The following is a 23785-nucleotide window of genomic DNA, read 5'->3' as shown; positions in this document are numbered from 1 at the left end:
AAACAAGAGAGAGTAATCACTAAACAATAGACTGATTTCAGAAGGCCTAAAGTCACCCACTCCATCCAAAATAGAAACATCCTTTGACTCCCTTAATAGGCTTCATTGTACACCTTCTTCCTCAAATTTTAAACTAAAGTAAACCTCTTTCATTTCAAAAAATGGAGAATGAAATAGACAAAAAGAGTACTGAGTCATGGCCGGCAATTGGAATCGATCTCGGGACAACATACTCGTGTGTAGGAGTATGGCAACCTCAACATGACCGTGTTGAGATCATCACCAATGACTTAGGTAACCGTACGACACCATCTTGGGTGTCCTTCAATCAAAACGAGCGTCTAATGGGTGAGGGTGCTAAGAATCAGGCGGCTATGAATCCAGCTAACACCATTTTTGGTTCGTTCTTCTATTTTTTTCTTTGTGATTATTATTGTGATCAAAGTTTTGTTTTATTTTGTTAATTGTGGTAAAATTATGTAATTCAAAGTAATTAATCGATTGTTACTTGTTAGATTATAGATAATGTTCTTTTCCCTCAACTTGCCGTAGATTCTTTTAATTGTATCTCATCATTTATCCGTTCCATTGGAAATTTACATTTCTTTTTTACTGTAGTATTTTATAATGTACTTAAAAAAAATAAAATTCATGCTAAATTCATTTTGATATGGAGTATATACTTCCAAAAATATGTATGGAGTATCTTTTAATCATAGTAGTGATACGAGTAATAAAGATAATTGTTGAAGTTATGCATGGAAAAACACTATATGTAATAATGAATTAAAAAAATCAATCTAATTGTATGTTCTTTTAATTTTTGTTCGTTTATATGGCATTTTTATTATGAAATGTGTGCTTTGTTAAAAATAAAAAGGATATTATATTTTGAATTGCATGTAATTACTCTGTATTATACGGAGTATGTTAATTCTGTTACATTCTGTTCTTGGGTATACGAAGTAAATAAGATTGATGAATTTTTATAGAAAATCAATCACGAAATTACTTTTGTAAAGCACAAAAGAACAGCTGTTGGAACCTTATTTTTTTTTTCCTGAATTATTTAGTTATAATTCTTTGATCAGTGGTTAGTTGGTTACAGCCCTTACTGAGTTACAGGAAGCTGCTCGTTTATATAATTTCTGTTTTATGGTCTTAATTTGTCAATTCCAATCATTTTATTAATGGTTCCGGACTAAATTAATCTTTTGATTATCTTGGCTGCTTTGAGATTTGTTCTCATTCCTATTTGATGTCTAATTAACTTATGGGGGTACTAAATGTTACTCATTCAATCTTGTAAAGTCCGTGCCTTGTTTAGAACTTATTATGAGACAAAAAAAACTCAAAGTAGGATTAGAAGAACTTTGAGAGATGAAGGGAGTAGATTAAAAAGGCATTAAAGTTTGTGACAATGATGAAGTGCCCGATATCATGAGGGAATTTCTGTTTGTGTTTCTGTTAAGTAAGAGGAGATTTAAAATGTTTTGGTTTATATTTGTACTTGAGCTTTAGATACGTCTTACTGATGATCAATTTTCGTATTGGCAGATGCAAAGAGGCTTATAGGTAGGAGGTTCAAAGATGAAAATGTGCAAAAAGACATGAAACTCTGGCCATTCTTAGTTGTTGCTGCTCCAAATGGTGCCAATGACAAAAAGCCTATGATTTCGGTAACCTATGAGGATGAAGAGAGGCTATTTGCTGCTGAGGAGATATCTTCTATGATCCTCAGAAAGATGAAAGACATTGCAGAAGCATATCTTGATTCAGAAGTGAAGAATGCTGTCATCACCGTTCCTGCCTACTTCAACAATGCTCAACGTCAGGCAACAAAAGATGCAGGAATCATTGCTGGACTGAATGTCATGTGCATTCTTAGTGAACCAACAGCTGCTGCTATTGCTTATGGTTAAAAAAGAAGCTTAATTGCAGTGAAGCTGCATCAAGAAACGTTTTGGTTTTCGATCTTGGTGGTGGAACTTTTGATGTGTCTATAGTTGCGGTGAAAAAGGATGTCTTTGAAGTCAGAGCAGTAGGCGGGGACTCTCACCTTGGTGGAGGAGACTTTGACAGTAGAATGATGGACCATCTTGTAACCGAATTTAAAATGAACCACGGTAAGGATATAAGTGCAAATCGTAGGGCTCTTGGAAGATTGAGAGCTGCATGTGAAAGGGCTAAGAGAGTCCTCTCTACAACTTCAGAGACCACTATTGATATTGATGGTCTCTTCGAGGGTATTGATTTCTCATCCACCATCAACCAAGCAAGGTTCGACAAATTCAACAAGGATTTGTTCATGGATTGTTTGGACCATGTTGAAAAGTGTTTGAAGGATGCAAAATTGGAGAGGAATGATATTGATGATGTTGTCCTTGTTGGTGGGTCTACTCGGATCCCCAAAGTTCAGAAATTGTTGCAGGAATTTTTCAAAGGGAAGGAGCTCTGTAAAGGCATTAACCCGGATGAGGCTGTTGCGTATGGTGCTGCTTTTCATGCTGCCATCTTGGCCCGTGTAGATAGTAGCAGCAAGAACGCTGTGCTTGTGGATGTTACTCCCTTGTCCCTTGGTCTTCAAAATATAAAGGGAAGAGATGGCAAGATGAGTGTTTTAATTCCTCGAAACACACCTATTCCGGCAAAGATGGAGATGACAAGGGCCTTGCTTGAGGACAACCAGACTAAAATGAGATTAGCAGTGTATGAGGGTGAGGCACCTATTGCCAGGGATAACAACTGCTTAGGTAGCTTCTTGCTTGAAGGAATCCCCCCATTACCAGCATGTGTTGCGAAGATAAAAGCATGTATGAATATTGATGAAAATGGTATCTTGACAGTGACAGCTGAGGAGAAAAGCACTGGAAACAAGAATCAGCTTACCATAACCGATTACAGTGGGAGATTTTCTAAGGAAGAGATTGATAGGAAGGTGGCAGAGGCCAAAAAGTTCAAAGCTCGGGATGAGGAGCGCAAGAAGGCAGTTATAGCAAAGGACAATTTGGACAATTATATGGATGAGGTGGTAGAAACCTTGAGAGGTTATGGAAATAAGATCGGGATAAAGGACAAGAGGAAGATAGACGATGCTCTTGAGAATACAACCAAATGGTTAGACTGGAACTACATGCTTACTGAAGCCAGCAAGTTTGAGGAAAAGATGAAGGAACTTGAGAGCATTTGCGAGCCTATCTTAGCAATGATGCACCAAGAAGAGTCCGATGATTCTGATGTGTTTATGAGTTGTGCTTCTCCAAAGATTGAGATTATCGATCTCGATTGAACTAGCTCACTGTAAGTGTACATAAGTTATTACAAGGTTGATCTGATTAGGAGCCAAGATATATGTTGTGCGACAGCGGAAGCAAAGGTCGTAAACAAACAAGAAAACAATAAAGAAATTCAATGCAAACAATAAGAACAACACCAAGAATTTACGTGGTTCACTATCGATGTGATAGCTACGTCCACGGGCACCGAGATCGAATGATTTCACTATAAACTGCAAAGATTACAAAGATGATTCTTGTATTTCTCAAGAACGGCTTTCACTCTGTCTCTCTTAACCCTTATACTAATATTAGGGAGGTTTTATATTAATCCCTAAAATAAAAGATACTTGGGCAAAAAGATAACATAAAAGATAACTTTAAATCGTAAAATCCGCGTCTCCGCATTTTTCCTTCTCCGCCCGGTCAGACCGGGCAAGGTCTGCCCGATCGGGCGCGAGAAGAAGACTCCATACGAATGCTTCAACGTATCCAACCCCCACCGCCCGGTCAGACCGGGCAAGGTCTGCCCGATCGGGCGAAGGCTCGCCCGGTCGGGCGAAGGCTCGCCCGGTCGGGCGCGAGAGCAGCTTCTTCAACGAATTTGCCAGGCACCTCTTCTTCTTCCGCCCGGTCAGACCGGGCAATGTCCGCCCGATCGGGCGGACAAAGCTACGAAGTACGAGTCACCTAATATACTTATCAACAATCTCCACCTTGACGAGAACTCGTAGTCAGCAAACAACCCCATCAAGACATAGTGAAAAAACATCTCAAGCCAAACCCGATGCAGGACTCATGCATAAGCCATACATCCCGATAAGTCTTCAACCAAGACCCATCACATACTCGTCTCCAAGTATAACAACTCATAATGCTCCACCTGCATCACAAGCCCCGGGCAAGCTCCACCTTAAGGCCAACACACCTACACCAGGAGCTCCCCAACTTCGCCCCTCAGGGCCTACTACATCACGTAGTAATCAATATTTAGCAAGTCTAAGCAATGTTTAAACTTGCTAAACGGAACAGGCTTAGTGAAGAAATCAGCCGGGTTGTCAGCAGTCCCAATCTTCTTCACCTTAATCCTCTTGTCAGTACGTAAGAAATGATACCTGACATCAATGTGCTTCGTCCGATCATGGTGTACTTGATCTTTAGCTAAGCAAATCGCACTTAGACTATCACAATACACTGTAGCAAAATCCTGTGCAATACCCAGTTCACCTACTAGGCCTTTGAGCCGAATAGACTCCTTAGCTGCAGAAGTTAGAGCCATATACTCAGCTTCAGTAGTTGACAACGTAACTGATGACTGCAATGTAGACTTCCAACTAACCACAGAACCACCCAAAGTGAACACATAACCAGTCACAGACCTCCTGGTATCCACATCAGCTGCATAATCAGAATCACTGTACCCAGTGACCAAGCATTCCTTACCATTCCCGTACACAAGACCAATATCAGCTGTCCCTCTCAGGTAGCGAAAAATCCTTTTCACCCCTTGCCAGTGTTCCCTCCCAGGTCGAGCCATAAACCTGCTTACAACACTAACAGCATGCGCAATATCCGGCCTAGTACAGACCATAGCATACATCAAACAACCAACCGCGTTTGCATATGGAACTCTAGACATATAAGACAACTCCTCCTCTGATTGAGGTGACATAGACAAAGACAACTTACAACTAACAGTAGTTGGCGTACTTATAGGCTTCGATTTTTCCATCCCAAAACGAGACAAAATCTTTTCAATGTAGCTTTTCTGAGTCAAGAAAAGCTTACCTCTAGCCCGATCCCTGTAGATCTCCATACCCAAAATCTTCCTAGCTGCACCCAAGTCTTTCATGTCAAACTCCGAGTTAAGCATCTCCTTTAATCTAGCAATATCAGATTTATTCTTTGTGGCAACCAACATGTCATCAACATATAACAAAAGATAAATCATGGAACCATTATCCAGCTTACTATGATACACACAGCAATCATATGAATTCCTGTCAAAACCTTGTGAAACCATAAAAGAATCAAACCTTTTGTACCACTGTCGGGGGGATTGCTTAAGTCCATACAATGACTTTAGCAATCTGCAGGCATAGTGTTCCTTTCCAGGAGCTTCGAATCCTTCGGGCTGCTTCATCAGAATCTCCTCCTCCAAATCGCCATGAAGGAAGGCCGTTTTAACATCCAACTGCTCCAGCTCAAGATCAAAATGTGCTACAATTGACAATAACACACGGATAGAAGTATGTCGAACCACAGGTGAGAATATCTCAACAAAGTCAACCCCTTCTACCTGACTGAACCCCTTAGCAACTAGCCTAGCCTTAAAACGTATTTGCTCAGTTTCCGACAACCCTTCTTTCTTCTTGTAAATCCATTTACAACCCACAAGCTTCCTCCCTTCCGGTACCTTTACCAGTTCCCACACTCTGTTCTTGTAAAGGGACTGCATCTCTTCACCCATTGCGGCAAGCCATTGCGCAGACTCACTACAACTAATTGCTTGTTTATATGTGGCAGGTTCAAATGACTCTACATCATCAGCTACACTCAATGCATAACCTGTCATCGCATCAACACAGTAATTTCTTCCCTCCATCTCTTCAATCAATCTAACAGGCTTCTTGATAACTCGTTTAGGCATCTCAAGAATGGTGTCAGGTTGACTAGATGACCCCTGATTAGATTGCTCCACCTCATCCCCAGAGTTAGAATGAGTAGGAGTAATCTCAGGTTCAGGAGTACCCGGCACTGGAACATCAGCATCATCATCAATATATTGTACCCGAGGTAAATCAGCAATGGTAGACTGATGTACCTCAAGTACCCCATCTGTCTGTAATAAATTGTCTCCTTCCCTTCTCAAATCTGAAATCTCTGCATTTTTAATTGAATACATGGTGTTTTCATCGAAAGTAACATCCCTACTAAGAATGACCCGACCCTCCGAAGGTGAAAAAATTCTAAACCCCTTCACACCATCCCCGTACCCAACAAAACACCCCTTCTTGGCTCGTGGATCCAGCTTACCCTCAATAACATGATAATAAGCAACACAACCAAAAATCTTCAAATTCGAAAAATTAGGCAACTTACCACTCCAGATCTCAAACGGAATTTTGGAATCAATTCCAGAATGAGGACCCCTATTAATGACATAACAAGCTGTTAACACAGCTTCACTCCAGTACCTCCTCCCAAGCCCTGCATTAGAGAGCATGCATCGGACTCTCTCTAGCAGTGTCTGATTAACCCGTTCTGCTACACCGTTCTGCTGTGGTGTCTTCCTGACAGTATGATGCCGACCTATACCCTCATCTGCACAGAACTGATTAAACTCGTCTTTGCAAAACTCTAGCCCATTGTCCGTTCGTAGCTTCTTGATCTTCCTTCCTTGTCGATTTTCCACCAAAGCTTTCCATTGCTTGAAAACTTTGAAGGCCTCATCCTTTGACTTAAGCAACCTAAGCCATGTGTATCGGGACTTGTCATCAACAAATGACACAAAATAGTGGTAACCTCCCATACCTTCAACTCTAGATGGACCCCAGCAATCTGAATGGATGTAATCGAGCACTGCATCAGTAATGTGAGCACCCTTGCTGAACTTTGACCTGTGTTTCTTACCAAACACACAATGCTCACAAAATTCAAGGTTGGCAACCTTGACCCCGGATAGAAGACCCCTCTTGGACAATAGCTGCATCCCCTTCTCCCCCATATGACCAAGCCTCATGTGCCAAATCTTAGTCATCTCCTGGTGAGATACAGATGCGCAAACCGCAGAACTAGGCAGTGTAACACCCTCAAAAACATAGAGGGTGTTCCTTTTGATACCCTTAAGTACCAACTCAGAACCTCTGAAAATACACAACTCCCCATCTGAAAACACACCATTGTACCCCAATTCATCCAGGGTACCCAATGAAATCAGATTCTTTCCTAAAGCAGGAACATGCCGTACATTAGTCAAAGTTAACCTCCGCCCATCAACAGTCCTCAACCTCATGGAACCAATACCTGTGACCTTACATGGAGCATTGTTACCGACTATAACCATACCCCCATTGCGAGGTTCATATGTATCAAACCAATCTCGACGTGGACACATATGGAACGAACACCCCGAATCTAGAACCCAGTTATCAGATAAATCATCAGACCTAGCAGAACTGACTAATGCTAAATCTTCCTCTGAATTATAGCTCTCATTCGGTTTCTCTTCAACTACAGCAGCCTGGGACTTGTTTTTCCTCACCGGACAATTATTCCTAAAGTGACCCGGTTCTTTACAGTAATAACATGTTTTAGTAGTAGTTTTACTAGATCCATCCTTGCCGTTTCCAGCACCCGACCCAGCATTGTTCCCCTTGTTAAACCCCTTATTCTTTTTAGACTTTCCGGACTTAACAAATAACCCACTACCATTATCCCCATTATCACTCGTAGCTTTCATTCTGAGTTCCCTAGTATGAAGTGCTGCCTTCACTTCTTCTAAGGTTATAGAATCCTTACCAACAACAAAAGACTCTACAAAATTCTCAAAGCTAGACGGTAGAGATACAAGTAAAATCAACGCAGCATCCTCATCATCAATTTTAACATCTAAATTACGTAAATCAAGCAAAATAGAGTTAAGTTTTTCTAGATGTTCCCGTAAGGAAGTACCTGACTGCATCCGGAGGCTAAACAACCGCTGTTTCAGTAATAATTTGTTGGTCAACGACTTAGTCATATACAATGACTCCAGCTTCAGCCACAATCCAGCCGCCGTTTCCTGATCAGCAACCTCCGTGATGATTTGATCATCAAGACTAAGTAATATGGTAGAGTGTGCCTTCTCTTCCATAACTTCTAACTGCGGGTCAGTCGGTCCATCTTCTGACTCCGAAGTAGTACTCTTTGGAGCCAACGGACGCCATATCTGCTGTTGTTTTAACAGAGCCTTCATCTTAATTTGCCATAGCCCGAAACTATTTTTCCCGGTAAACTTCTCAATTCTTATTGTTGAATCTCCTGCCATTGTTATCTTCAAGAAACTCTCCAAGGATTGAACCTGAGCTCTTGATACCAATTGTTGTGCGACAGCGGAAGCAAAGGTCGTAAACAAACAAGAAAACAATAAAGAAATTCAATGCAAACAATAAGAACAACACCAAGAATTTACGTGGTTCACTATCGATGTGATAGCTACGTCCACGGGCACCGAGATCGAATGATTTCACTATAAACTGCAAAGATTACAAAGATGATTCTTGTATTTCTCAAGAACGGCTTTCACTCTGTCTCTCTTAACCCTTATACTAATATTAGGGAGGTTTTATATTAATCCCTAAAATAAAAGATACTTGGGCAAAAAGATAACATAAAAGATAACTTTAAATCGTAAAATCCGCGTCTCCGCATTTTTCCTTCTCCGCCCGGTCAGACCGGGCAAGGTCTGCCCGATCGGGCGCGAGAAGAAGACTCCATACGAATGCTTCAACGTATCCAACCCCCACCGCCCGGTCAGACCGGGCAAGGTCTGCCCGATCGGGCGAAGGCTCGCCCGGTCGGGCGCGAGAGCAGCTTCTTCAACGAATTTGCCAGGCACCTCTTCTTCTTCCGCCCGGTCAGACCGGGCAATGTCCGCCCGATCGGGCGGACAAAGCTACGAAGTACGAGTCACCTAATATACTTATCAACAATATAGATGTAACTAACTTTCCATTTTGTCTTGTGTATTCTGCTTTGATGTGGAGTTTGCTGTTCGTTATCGTAGTAGTAATTAGGTTCATCGTTTTGACTCTAATGATTTAGTTTGGTTGCAACAAGGCTCAATTGAAGCTTTAATCTTAATCATGCTGAATTTCTGATGTTTATATATTCTTTCTATTAGCTGTTATCTTAACATGAAATTTGGAAATTAACAATCGTTTTTTCGTTAGTGTTTTAGTCAATAAAAGCAAACTTGGAAATCAATATTGTTTGACAATTCTAATAATTAACATTGTTTGTGGGAAAATACAAACTTGTATAACTTTAACATCACCAGAATTCTTCAAAGTTTTAATTTTGTAATTTTTTTTAACCAAAAAAAAAAAAAAAACCCCTGTAAAAAACAATTAGAATATTTTATACCCAGATCAAACATCTTTTGTGAAAATCTTAAGTTACAAGTCATGATTCTTCTTCTTCCCAAAAAAAAAATAAAATAAAATTACAAGTCATAAAGTATGCCAATGTTTTATTAAGAACAACTTAGACTTCAATTATTTTACTCTGTTTTCAAATGTAATGTTAGATTCTGTCAAGTACATCATCCACATAAGAGATGCTACACAATTTTGTTTACTTGGTAAAAATGTGGCCGGGGTTAGTTACGTTGGGTTACTTAGTCATAAGTTACTCGATAAAGGATTACTCGATCGGTTAGGGGTTACTCGGTTAGGGTAACTTGGTCAAGATTTAATTGCTTAGTGGTTACTCGAACAGTCAAGGAATATCCGTTTAGTATTTTAGTTTGTGTTAGCTAGCCACATAAAAAACCCATTGTATTCTAACGAGGGATTAATTTGGCATCATACTTTCAATAACGTGGAGTTACTAAACAAATCACAACCAAGTTATCATGTTCCTCCTTCTGTATTTTTTTTTCTTACTCCATTTTTTCATATAAGGAGTTTTAAGAGGCAACCCCACCGGTTACAAGACATCCCCTGGTCCCACTAGCTTGAACACCATCAAGAGGATTTTTGACACAAAGGGCACATATCACCAATCTTTAAGGACACACGAGGAACACCCCCACATACTCAACGACAGCCACCCACCCCGGACCGAACCAGCCCGGCTCTGATACCATTTGTTAGGCCGCCGAACCATGCTCATACATACACTAGTACAATATTGTCCGCTTTGGGCCAAGCCCGCACGATTTTGTTTTTGGGCTCCTTCCCAAAAGGCCTTGTACTAGTGTATTAAGCATCACTTTATTAATAGCTCCTTCCCTTGCTATTTCTTCCATGTGGGACTTGAGATGAAATTCCCAACATATATAAGTGGGAAAGAGCTGAGTAAAAATATGGAAAATATTAATACTACCTCTGTTAACTATTATTTGCAACAAAAAAATATTTTATATGTCACAAATAATACCCCTTTGTTGTAAAAAATAGTTAACGAAGATAGTATATGGTACGAGGAGACCACTAGCTAATTAAAAGAGAGAACATAAATAAAATATTGCTGAAGTATTTCCAAAAAAGAAAAAAAAAAGGAAATGAAGCAAATACGTTGATAGTGTGCAACCTGCATGATTCGAGCACGTGAACAAGGGGAGAACAGGGCTAGCATAGTTACTATTTTTTTTTGACAACAGCATAGTTACTAGAAAAGGAACGATTTCCCTAAAAGTTGTTTAAATCAAAATTAATTCTCAATTTACGTCGTTTAAAAAACTTATTCCCTGAATAGTGTCCATGTAGGATCGGGTATTAGCTTTGTATTTTTTTAAGGATAAAACCGCAATCCATGATAGCGGTTATACAAAGTAGTTCTTACACACATATTTTACCACATCTGACATCTCTCGTTCTCCCCTGTCTTCCACTCTTCCCATTTCTCTCCCCTTAAGTTTCACTGATGTTTTGTTTTTTCATTTCAAACCTTTTCTTTATTCTTAGATCGATCTTCTCTCTCTTCTTTCTCTTTCTAAAACACCAGTTTTTATTTGTAATTTTGTATTGTCTTCAAAAAAAAATTGTAATTTTGTATTGATTTCTTAGTAATATCATACAATTAAAAATTTTGGGTGATTTTATTTTGATATAATCTCAGTATTTTTTGGGTAATTTTATTTTGATTTAATCATACTATTTGAAACACAAGTTTATTAAGAGTATAAAGACGCTGAAACCAAAGGCGACTTATGATGAAATTGAAGATGAAGATGATGTTGAACTTGAGTAGAGTAGAAGATGACGGAATTCATGGATGAAGTTGAGAGCTTGGCATTCATGGATGAAGTTGAGAGCTTGGACGCCATTGAAATTGCTGTGAACTAATATCACTATTTTTGGGCAATTTCATACAATTATGAATTCCCCCCCCCCCTTTTTTTTTACTTCATGTTTTAATATTAGGGGAATATCTCAACATCAACCTCAAGAACTTCAAACAATTTTGCATAAAGAACATAAAACCGTTGCCAACAATTGCGGTTTTGCAAATGTAAAACCGCTATCACCAATTGCGGTTTTAAGCTGAACCCAAAAAAAAAAACAAAGCTAATACCCGATCCTACGTGGATACTATTCAGGGAATAAGTTTTTTAAACGACGCAAATTGGGAATTAATTTTGATTTAAACAATTTCTAGGGAAATCTGTGTTTTTATAAAATTAAGTTTTAATCTAGATAGCGGGATATTCAGCATGTCGTATCTTTGCAAATAAAATATTGTCTAATTGCACAATAGAAGACTAACAACTTAACTACATTTCTCAATGCAAGCTTTCAATTTACACACATGAGCATAAACTTGACAACCAAAATATACATGCAAAATAATTAACTCATCATGAATAAGCAATCATCAAACCAAATAGAACATGAAAACATGCTTTAGTTTGGTCTTCACCCAACCTCTAGCTAAGAAGCAACTCATAATCTATGGCTATGAACAACATGCTAATAATAAGATCTTGGTTCACCATGAATTAACAAGTAAGAAAGAGTAAGGGTTTGTTCACATTTACTGAATTTAGCTGAGCTGAACTGAACTGAACTGAATTGAACTGATTGGAGTTGAATTGAATTGAACTAAATTAAACTAAATTGAGCTGAAATGAATATTTTATGAGAGAAGGAAATTAGAAGCTGAATTAAACTGAACTGAACTGAAGTGAAATTAAGTACATGTGAACATGCCCTAATAAGATAAAGGTAGATTGAGCATGCAATTTACAATATATAAGGATTAAGAGAGAATTAGGATAGATTCACAAAATATATTAAATCAAGAGAGAGAGATAAGAAGGGTAAGGTCGTTAGTCCTATCATATAACTAATATATAAAGTTAAACTTTTAGTCAGGTCACGATGTTGCAACACTTGGCGTTCCAATTTTTCGCCAAGTGTCGCGTCACGTTGGATAGATTTAAATAGACTTCATAAGATAAAAAAAAGGTTCATTTAGAATTCTATTTGGATAGAATTTTAGGATAAAATTTTAAGTTTATAATTTTATTTTCGATAAAATACCAATATTTAGAGATACAAATGAATTATAATGTTATTTAAAAAAATATTAGATTATAATTTTAAAAAATTATCATATAAATTTATTTTTTATGTCATAAATATTTTTGTGGAGCGAAGGAATTAGTTTAAAGCGTAAAACATTTATTTATAATATATAATAATCGGTTTTAAATAATATAATTCACAATTAATAGAATTTTATTACTACATAGACCTGTCAATTAGGGTCGGGTCATGAGTCATCTCAGATTGGGTCACTTTATGTTACGAGTCAAAAAATGTTCAACCCTTGCCCAAAGTTTTGGGTTCGGGTCAACCCAATGGGCTTTGAACATTTATCTTATTTAATTTATTATATTATTTGCTTTTTTTAATGTATTAAATCGAACATTTCCACCAACATTAGTATTAATCATAACATGTCTGCTAGATAGCAAATTGTCATAAAATCACATCAATAAACGTATCAATAGTATATTTTAAATATGACACATAGATTGAAAATCTATCTTTAAATTCAATAAACAACCGGACATTGTACGGGCAGAAAACTAGTTATTTTATAAAGCACTTCTAGAGTCTAATTTGTTCACCTTATTTTCATTTATTTCAGGTGTAATAAGTTTAAATAAGTTCAGATTAATCCAGTTAAGTACAATTTAGGAAAGATAAGTTCCGATAAGAATTATTATTAGAGATATGATATCATCAATATCGGAATATAATATATGTATTATATATTTTAGGAATATTGTTTTCTATCTTATGATCATAAGTTTTGTATAAATATTCAACCTATAATGAATAATAATAACAAAAAACAATACAAAACCATTCAATTATATTTTCACTGTTCAAATTACAAGTAAAATAAGTTTTAATAAGTTTAGGTAAGTTTAGATAAGATCTGATAAGATAATGAAAAACTAGGTATGAATGTTCAAGTTGCCCAATTAATGTCATGTTTAGTTTACCTTATTTTTAATCAGATTAAAACGTAAAAATTTAGAATGGATCCGATTAGAAAAAATAAGTTATGATATATTTTATCGTTTTATGTATTGTTTTTTTTTTTTAATTGCAATATTATTTGTTCATGGATTTTACACCTCCACAATACAAAATTGAATTCCAATTGTAAATGGTTTTAAATTTCATATTTAGTGAAAAAAAGGGGGTTTCAAAAAAAAAAAGTGAATAAAAGGTCTACTGTACTGCTGTACATGACATACTTCCTCTGTTCTTTTTTACTTAACTTGTTTCTTTTATCACGTTTGTCAATGCAAAACTTTAACGATCAATAACTTTAATTCTTCATAAGTACAAATTATAAAAGTTGTATATTACGATAGTATTTATTAAGACGAATTAAAAAAAAAACATATGAATATATTTTTCTTTACATATCATTCACAAAAAACGGTCAAAAAAGAGATAGTAAATAGTGTAAAAGTCAAAGCGGGTCAGGTAAAAAAGAACGGAGAAAGTACATTATATTGTCATTAGGCGCACATGGACACATATAGTGATATAAATACATAGCCTTACCCTGTTACGTGTTACCCATCCATATTCCATATTATTTTAATCTGATTTTAAATTTGCAGACCTTCTAAGCTTGACTTATCTAAAATTCCTTTATTTTCATAATTTTCTGTAAACAGAGGGAGCACCATTCTTGTATTCAAGTTGAAGAAACTAACCCATATTCTTGTGGAGTCTGAAGCAAAGCAATGAGTGAAAAGGGGAGTAATTTATGGCCGGCAATAGGAATCGATTTAGGGACAACCTACTCATGTGTAGGAGTGTGGCAGCCACAGAATCATAGAGCTGAAATCATTCACAACAACTTAGGCAACCGTACCACGCCTTCTTGGGTGGCCTTCACCAAAGACCAGCGCCTTATTGGCGAGAGTGCCAAGAACCAGGCTGCTTTTAACCCTACCAACACCATCTTTGGTTTGTTTCCCTCTTTCTTTTTGGTTTCAGGTTTTATGCTTTTCTTTCTTGAATTTTGGTTTTGTTCTTCCTAATTTCTGTCTATAAAATAAATTCATCTGCACAATTAGTGCGTAATTTACTTTGGTCCAATTAACTTCAGAAGTTTACTGATCTAAAAAATTTCATTTGTTGCAAAGGTGAAAGATCTATTGCAAACTTGATGTTAATTACACTGCTAAAAAATTGGACTACTAGAATTGTTGATGCCACAACTTTTTTTTTGTTTAACTCTTAGAAGATATAAAAATTTATATAGTACAAGGGTTTGTTTTGTTGTTGCAAATAATCAATAAACAATGTTTGTTGTAGAGATTTTTGGTTTATTTGATTGCATTTACAATTTGGTTTCATCATATATGGACTTGGAAAATTTCTCAACTACATAGTGAGACAAAGAATGATATTCACTAGCTCTACAAAGTATATAAATTTGTGGAGCCTTTTATGTGCCCTCTTTTATTATCCTGCAATATAAAGCTTATAGTTTTTCTTTTCTTTATATTAACTCGATTCAAATTGTTATTCTCTTTGGCATATTAGTTATATGTGTGATAATTTGGTACTTCTCTTTTCAATAGAACTTCCAAGAAGTACTGTAAATAGAAGAATTGTGCCCATGATTTCTCTGGATGTGTTCACAAATATGGCTAGATTTTTGGGAAATTTGTCAATTTGATGACTTGTTAGTGTTAGTTGTTTTTGGCATATGCTTCCTAATGCTATATGTATGGTTATGCTAGGGATTGGAAATATTCATATATAGGAATTTTACTTATGTGAGTAATAATCTACAGAATGTGTTTATAGAGTGTTTAAGAACATAAAAACTAGTGTTATATCTTGCCTGAATAGGTAGATGTGCTTTGAGTTGTCAATATTTTTTTTACCTGCAAATATGTAATGTGGTGGTTTTATACTTGATACATTTTTGTTTAGTTGGTTTTAATTAGTTGTTTTCATAACTTTGCTAAATCAATAACAGATGCAAAGAGGCTCATTGGTAGGAGATTCAATGATGAAGTGGTACAGAAGGATGTGATGATCTGGCCATTCAAAGTGGTTGCCGGTCCTGATGCTGGTAATTTCAAAAAGGCTATGATTTCAGTAACATATGAAGGTGAAGACAGGACATTTGCTCCTGAGGAGATATCTTCTATGGTCTTAGGGAAAATGAAAGAGACTGCAGAGGCCTACCTAGGCTCAGAAGTGAAGTATGCTGTGATCACCGTTCCTGCTTACTTCAATGATGCTCAACGCCAAGCAACTAAAGATGCTGGTACCATTGCTGGGCTCAATGTTATGCGTATTATTAATGAGCCAACAGCTGCTGCCATTGCATATGGTCTAGACAAGAAGATTAATAGCGGTTGTGTTGGGACAAAGAACATTTTGGTTTTTGATCTAGGAGGTGGAACTTTTGATGTCTCTTTAGTGGCTATTAAGAAGGATGTGTTTGAAGTGAAGGCAGTTAACGGGAACACGCACCCACCTTGGTGGTGAAGACTTTGACAGTAGAATTGTGAGCCACTTTGTAACCGAATTTAAAAAGAAACACGATAAGGACATAAGTGGTAATCAAAGGGCTCTTGTGAGGTTGAGAGCTGCTTGTGAGAGGGCAAAGAGAAACCTCTCTTCAACTACCGAGACTACTATAGAAATTGATTGTCTGTTTGAAGGCATTGATTTTTTTTTCTACCCTGAATCGTGCACGGTTTGATAAGATAAATATGGAGTTGTTCATGAATTGTTTAGGCCCTGTTGAGGAGTGTTTGAAGGATGCAAAGCTGAAGAAGGATGATGTTCATGATGTTGTTTTAGTTGGAGGGTCAACTCGGATCCCTAAGGTGCAGACCATGTTGCAAGAATTTTTCAATGGTAGAGAGCTCTGCAAAGGCATTAATCCTGATGAGGCTGTTGCCTATGGTGCTGCTTTTTTTGCTGCTGTCAGGGCCGGTCTCGATTGCAGCAGTAAAAACACTGTGCTTGTGGATGTTACTCCTTTATCCCTTGGAGTTAGAGGTGGCCAGTGGGCCGGGTTGGACCCAGCCCACCCTAACTCGCACGGCTGGTGGGTCACGTGGGTCCGACCCGGTTTCAATCCGGCACAGCTCGGATTTAATCCGGGTTGTGTCGTGGGTCCAAAATTTTCGACACAACCCATTTCAACCCAGCTCAGTTTAACCCGTTTAATTCGACCCAAATCGCACAACCCGTTTTGACTCATTTAATTCGACACACCTAGCCCGTGAACCCACCTAACCCGACCCACCTGGCACAACCCAGCCCGCACGGCCCACCCGCACGAATGACCCACCCAACCCGCACGAGCCAACCCACCTAACCCGCACGCATGACCCACCCAACCCGCACGCATGACCCACCCAACCCGCACGGCCCGCACAACCCGCACGGCCCGCACAGCCCGCACAATTCGCACGACCCGCACGGCCTAACATCCATTTTAAAAAAAAAAACGGCTAGTTTTTTGTATCTAACGGCTAGTTTTTTGTATCTAACGGCTAGTTTTTTAAGTGTATGATCATCCATTCTATTTTTCCTATAAATACCAATTCCATTTCACTCAAATTTCCACACAAATTCAAGCTTTCTTTCTCTCTTACTTAAAAATTCTTATTGTTCTCAAATTCTCAAGTGTTATATAGAGTTATATTTTTGTTAAAAAAAATCTCCTTAATATTATTATTAGTATTCTTAAGATTCTAAAAAAAAAAGTTCTTCTCCATATTATAATTAGTAATCATACAAAAAAAAAATGAGCTCAAGAGGAGGAATGGGAAGGAGTCAAAGTGGTGGTCGAAGTGGTAGCCAAAGGAGTGGTGGTGCAAATTTTTCGTATGAAATTAATACGGAAAATTTAAACCAATTTGTCAATGAATATGGAGATTATGGTTTAGGAGATAGGCAAAATATTCAAACGTCTCCACCACAACATTTCTCCCACGAGTCCCACCAATCATCAAGTTCAACTATGCCACCTCCATCGCAACCAACATCTCAACCTTCATCTCAAGGTAATTTCTAATTAAATTTTTATTGTTATGAATATTTAAAAAAACTATTATTAATGATTATAAAGTTAGTTTAGTTTCCAATTTTCTATGATTTACAATTAGTTAATTACCATGAAAAATGCGTTTAAATAAGTATAATTAAAATATTTAAAATTTAAAAGCTTATTTTCATGAATAGCATTTAAAAATTAATTTTAATAATTTGATTTATGAAAGGTGGTGGCGGTGAAAGTAGAGGTCGAGCACATTTTTCTTGGGTGTGGAAACATTTTGAACGAGTTGAGGTCACACCCCCGGGATGGCAACCTGGTCAACCAAAGAGGTTCACGTGTACATGCCTAGTTTGCAAGGCGCTAGGTGCAAATGTCAAGTCATATAATTGGAAAACGGGAGATGGAACCGGAACCTTGAGTCGGCATTTGCAAAATAAACACGACTTGTTCGAAAATGGCCCCCGTCCTTCGGGGGGTGGCGTCCAAACACAATTGGGTGGATACATGAACCAACCCGGCGGAGGTACACCTTTCATTTATAATAAAGATAGAATGATTGATGAAATGAGTACTTTAGTTATTGCTAATGAATACCCTTTTAGTTACGGTGAAAATGCAAACGTTGAGCATTTTAATAAAGTTGCATTACAACCTGCATTTACTCGTGTCCCCCGAAATACCCTAAGACGTTATACACAAACTTCTTATTATAAGTATAGGAGTGGTTTGATTGAATTATTTCGTACTTTTGATGGTCGTGTTAGTTTTACAAGTGATACATGGACTTCTAGTTTTGGCGAACCTTTTCTTTGCATTACTGCTCATTGGGTGGATGATGATTGATTTATTCAAAAACGTATACTATGTTTTCAAGCTATGGAAGAAAGGCATACCGGTTTTAACATCAAAGTTCGTATTTTGGATTGTTTAAAAGAATTTCACTTGAATAATAAAGTTTTTTCTTTGTCTCTTGATAATGCAACTGCAAACACAAAGTGTATTGACTATTTGAAAAATGACTCCGAGTTGAATTTGTTGTTGGGTGGTAGTCTCTTGCATGTTAGATGTTGTGCTCATATTTTGAATTTGTCTGTTCAAGAGGGTCTCGCTGAGTTGCAACCATTGCTAAACCCAATTAGAACAGTTATAAAATGGATTAGGATTACTCAGTCAGTTAGAAGAAAGTACATAGCTATGTGTAAAGAGAGAGGTCTTAAGAAAAGACAATGGTCTATTGATACCCCTACCCGTTGGAATTCTACTTTCAAGTTGTTGAGTGATGCTATAAAGTATCGTGATATTTTGACCCAACTTTACAATGAGGCTCGTGTTGATCCTACTGAGTTAATAACCGAAAGTCATTGGACTAATGCTTCTTTTGTTCGTGATGTTTTAAATGCTTTTGATAGTGCAACTCATATTTTCTCTTATATTTATGAGCCTAACGTTCATTTAGTCATAATTGAGTGTGTTAAAGTTGTTCACACCATCGAAGAGCATATGAAGATTGATGGACTTCGTCCCGTTCTTGATAGCATGAAACGTAAGTGGCATACTTATTTTAGTGAATTTCCAATCATTTATGGAATTGCTGCTATTCTTGACCCCGGTGTCAAAGCTGAAGGTTTGGAAAATCTTTTAGAATTTTATTATACAAGTTTAAGTATCGATTATGATGTTAGTGAATATATTAACAAATGCAAATCTGTTTTGGGAGACCTTTATGATCATTATGCATCTATTTATGGTTTTGATTTGGCAACACCAACTACTACTAGCACTTCCGATTCTAGATTTGGTTTTCTTGATAAAGTTATGAAAAAAAAACACAAAGCATCTACATCATTCTCATCATCATCTTCTTCAACACTTGCTATTAATGATTATTTGTCATATCAACATGAGACCAACAACAACTTTCAAATTATAAAATGGTGGCAAGAACATAAAAAAAGTTTTCCTATATTGGCGAGAATTGCAAAAGATATACTTGCAGTTCCCGCTTCATCTGTTGCTTCCGGGTCTGCTTTTAGTGCAGGTAGAAGAGTGTTAGATGAAAAAAGATCTCGCTTAACTCCGGAAAGCATTCAAATTTGTGTTTGTAAGAAAGATTGGGATCAAGCTGAAAGAAGAACTCAAGGTTTAAAGGAAGACGAAGACGATGAAGATGATCCTGTGATGATATTGGAGTCGTCAACGGATGATGCAGCTTCCGGGGATGATGATGCAACAAACATGGGTGGCTAGAAAAGTCTAAATCAGGTACGCTAAGAACTACGTGGGCTTTAATTCTTTCGGGATACGTAGGCAACTTATTTTTCGAAAATTACAATTTAATTGCAAAATTAAATTTTAGTTTTCTAAAGATAGGTCCAAGCCCCCCCCCCCAAATTTCAAAAGAAGTACAATATAAGAACTACGCTGGCTTTGATTCCTTATTTTATAATATAAGGATACGTAGGCATCTTAATTAAGAGCAAGCCATCAAATTGTTAATTTTGTAAAAATTAAAACACCACACAACCCACCCGACCCTAACCCACGAACCCACCCGACCCTAACCCACAAACCCACCCGACCCTAACCCACTAACCCACCCGACCCTAACCCACCTAACCCACAAACCCACCCGACCCTAACCCACTAACCCACCCTTCGACCCACCCTAACTCACTAACCCACCTTGACCCGTCTAACCCACGAACCTAGCTCGACCCACCCATGACCCGTCTAACCCACAAACCCAGCTCGACCCACCCACGATCCGTCTAACCCACAAACCCAGCTCGACCCACCCACGACTCGTCTAACCCACGAACCTAACCCTGGTGTGTCCAACTTCTCCGACCCAACCCACGACCCGGCCCACCCTACCCTACGTGTGTCGTGCCGTGTGTCATGAAACCCCAACCCGCGACCCACCTAACCCTAACCCAGCTCGCACGACTCGCACGGTGGACACCTCTACTTGGAGTTGAGGTTAGTAGTGGTGAGTTGAGTGTTGTAATTCCTCGAAACACACCAATCCCTGCAAAGATGGAGAGAAGATATACTACTATAAAAGACAATCAGTCGGATGTGAAAATTTGTGTTTACGAAGGTAAAAGACCCATTGCGAAGGATAATAACTTCTTGGGTAAGTTTAAACTCCATGGCATACTTCCAGCACCAGGGGGTGTTCCAAGAATTATGGAGTCTTTGAGCATAGATGAGAATGGCATTATCAATCCCTCGTTAGCTCCAATTCTAGCCATTTACAAGTATGCATAACATCCAATGGATTAGGTGAAGTGTCATAATTGCCCAAAATAATACACGTTCAATTCGTGTTTTTTTAAGTATTTCACTTTCCATTTCCGGCCATGTTTTTTTAGTGTTACACTTCCTTTTTTGGCAAAAAGCAACATTAAAATATCGGCTATTTCACCAAATGCCACTGAGCAATTTAATAATTCACCACATGCTATCAAGGTATTCAAAATTCACCAAATGCCATCGAGTTTTAAAAAAATTCACAAAGTGTCATTATTGTCTAACAGAGTTAACTCCGTTAATCACTAGGGCTTAATCATGACACATGTGGACACGTGTTAGTTAGTTATTGGTTTAAAAAAACAAAAAAAAAAACTCTAAATATTAACCCAACCCAGCCGCACTACAAACCACCAGCCAAAGCCAATCGACAGCCCAAAGCCAACCGCCGGAACCCCCTAACCTCCCGTCGAAATCCGCTGGAACCCCCTAACCTCCCTCTTGAACCCATTGACCCCACCAAAACCCCAGCCCCCGCAACCACCTCACGCACCAACACGACGCATCATCATAGCCACCGAAATCGACCATGGAAACCCTAAATAGAACTCGACTATGGAAATCCTTCACCCTCAAACGGCTGAAATCGACCATGGAAATCCAGAATGGTTGATTTCTATGGCCGATTTCGTCGTTTCAAGGTTGGAGGATAGGAGTGGTTTTGCGCGGTGGTTATGTTGTTCATCAAAGCTCGTGCTCGCTGTTTGTTTTTGGGGTTGGGGCAGCTTGTGTGGGTGGTTTTGGGGGTCGGTGGTGGGTCAGGTGGGGTGTTAAAGGGTCGTCCGGTCGTTTTTTGGTGGTTAAGGGTTTGGCTGGCCGTTTTCCGACGAGATAGGGGGAGGGGCTAGGGTTTTGGCGATGGTGGGGGTGGCTGGGTTCATTTTGGGGTTTTTTTAAATTTTTTTTTTGTTTTAATTTTTATTAATTAAGATAAATGGACCAATTATATCATGACATGTGTCATAATTGACCCCTAATAACAAACGGAGCTACGACCGTTGGTCACTAATGGCACTCGGTGAATTTTTAAAAAATTGGGTGACATTTAGTGAATTCTGAAAAGTCTTATGGCATTAGGTGAATTTTTAAAGTGCTCAGTGGCATTTGGTGAAATAACCGTCAAAATATTACATTTCTCTCCTTTTATGGTCCCCACCCAAACCCACTATTACTTTTTTTTATTATATCTTTCCTCTCTCATTCATTACTTTTCAATAAACTATTAACCATACTATTTTTCTTTTACAAGTTTTTAATACTTCAACTATCGCAATTATCTCTTATTTTATTTAAGTCAATTAAATTGGCTAAAACTATGTGCCGTTCAAAGTATAACACTTAAAAAACACGGAAGGAGTAATAATAATAATAGAAAGATGAACGTAGTGCGGCTATAAAAAGGGGACCTCAGCTATGTTTAATATACAACACAAAGCAAATACAATAAAAGAAACATCAAATAAAAAATTCTAAGCAAGCTAGCCAGCAAGCTAATTAAGATATGGAGATGAAGAAGCAGCAGCTAAGTTGGATGGTGATGGTTGCCTTATTGGTTGCGGTCGCTATAGCCGAACCTGAGCACCACCAAGTTGAACCCTTAACTGCCACCATTTCTTACCAAGTTCCACTTTCTGATGTCATTCAGCTTGGTGGTAACATGAATACCGGCCTCACTTGTCAGCCTAAGGGCTACCCATGCTTAGGTCCATTCTATAGATGCTGCGATCCATGGTTCTGCTCTAACCTCGCCGGAACCTGTGGCTAATTATATTATCCAGCTTTAATCCAATAAAAAACCCAATGCTTATCTTATGCATGTATAGTTAGCATTGGAGATGTAGTCGTCATAAATAAAACATGCAGGAGGTGTTTGGTTGAGATTCTTGAGAATTGGAAATCAAAAGCCCCTAGCTTATTATGTTCCTATGTAATGTGCACTATTTCTGTCTATCAATAACAATACATCTATTATTCCTCTTGCATAATGAAAATTCTAAGGTACAGCAGTCTGTACCTTGTTTGGTATAGACAAAAAAATGCGAAAAGAACATGTATCTATTATTTCTCTTTAATGGATATTCATTTTGTCCGAGAGAAGGTTGCCCGGGGGGAGGTCCGAGTTCTGCATGTCCCATCCCAATATCGGATAGCGGATATCTTCACTAAAGGTCTTCCGCGGGTTTTATTTGAAGAGTTCCGAGACAGTCTTAGCGTCCGTAGCCCTCCCGCTTCGACTGTGGGGGTGTGTTAAATATATGGTACATATTTTTGTATTTAGTCAAAGAGATAATCTTTAGAGAAATTATCTCCCTAGTTTATTGCTTGTATTTAGCGTAACTGATGTAATTAGTTCCTAGGATAATGCTATACTCTTGTATATATTTACTGCCAATAGTAATGTCAAAGCAAGGAAAACTTTCCCAATTCTTTCAGTACAGAACATACAATTATTTTATAATGAACCTATATCAGTTTTTTAAAGAACATTCAATTTTCTGTTTTTTCTTTTATATCTAAAGAACATCTATAACATTAATAAAAACATGATAATATATACTATGTAATGAACATTACTTTTATACACTCATCATAATTTTAAGACAAAATTCAAAAAACGTTTTACAATAAGCAATGAACATTATATCACAAATAAAAGTACATTGAACTGACAATTAAAGAACATGGACGCATGTTCTTTTCACTTTGTTATGGTAAAAATATGTTCTTTGTAATTTAGGTATATGTTCATTATATCTTAAAAGTACGTTCTTTTCACCATAACTGTATGTTCTTAACATGTATATATTATGTTCTTTCTGCGAAACGTCTGTACCATTCAAGGTACCCACGCCTGTAGGATCCATACACTTTATAAAAGAGGTATTTTTATGGTAGTAAAAAATATACTTAATAAAAAGTAGGAA

General features: G+C 37.8%; 1 pseudogene; it reads left to right on the top strand.

The window, feature by feature from the left end:
- The first annotated feature begins 329 nt into the window (after positions 1-329).
- LOC110725706 lies at positions 330-20947 on the top strand (annotated as a pseudogene).
- The last annotated feature ends 2838 nt before the right edge of the window (positions 20948-23785 follow it).

Source organism: Chenopodium quinoa, unplaced genomic scaffold (assembly GCF_001683475.1).
Source record: "Chenopodium quinoa cultivar QQ74 unplaced genomic scaffold, ASM168347v1, whole genome shotgun sequence".
Lineage (NCBI taxonomy): Eukaryota > Viridiplantae > Streptophyta > Magnoliopsida > Caryophyllales > Amaranthaceae > Chenopodium > Chenopodium quinoa.
Note: the sequence above shows the minus strand (reverse complement) of the source record. Positions and strands in the feature narration are given on the sequence as shown.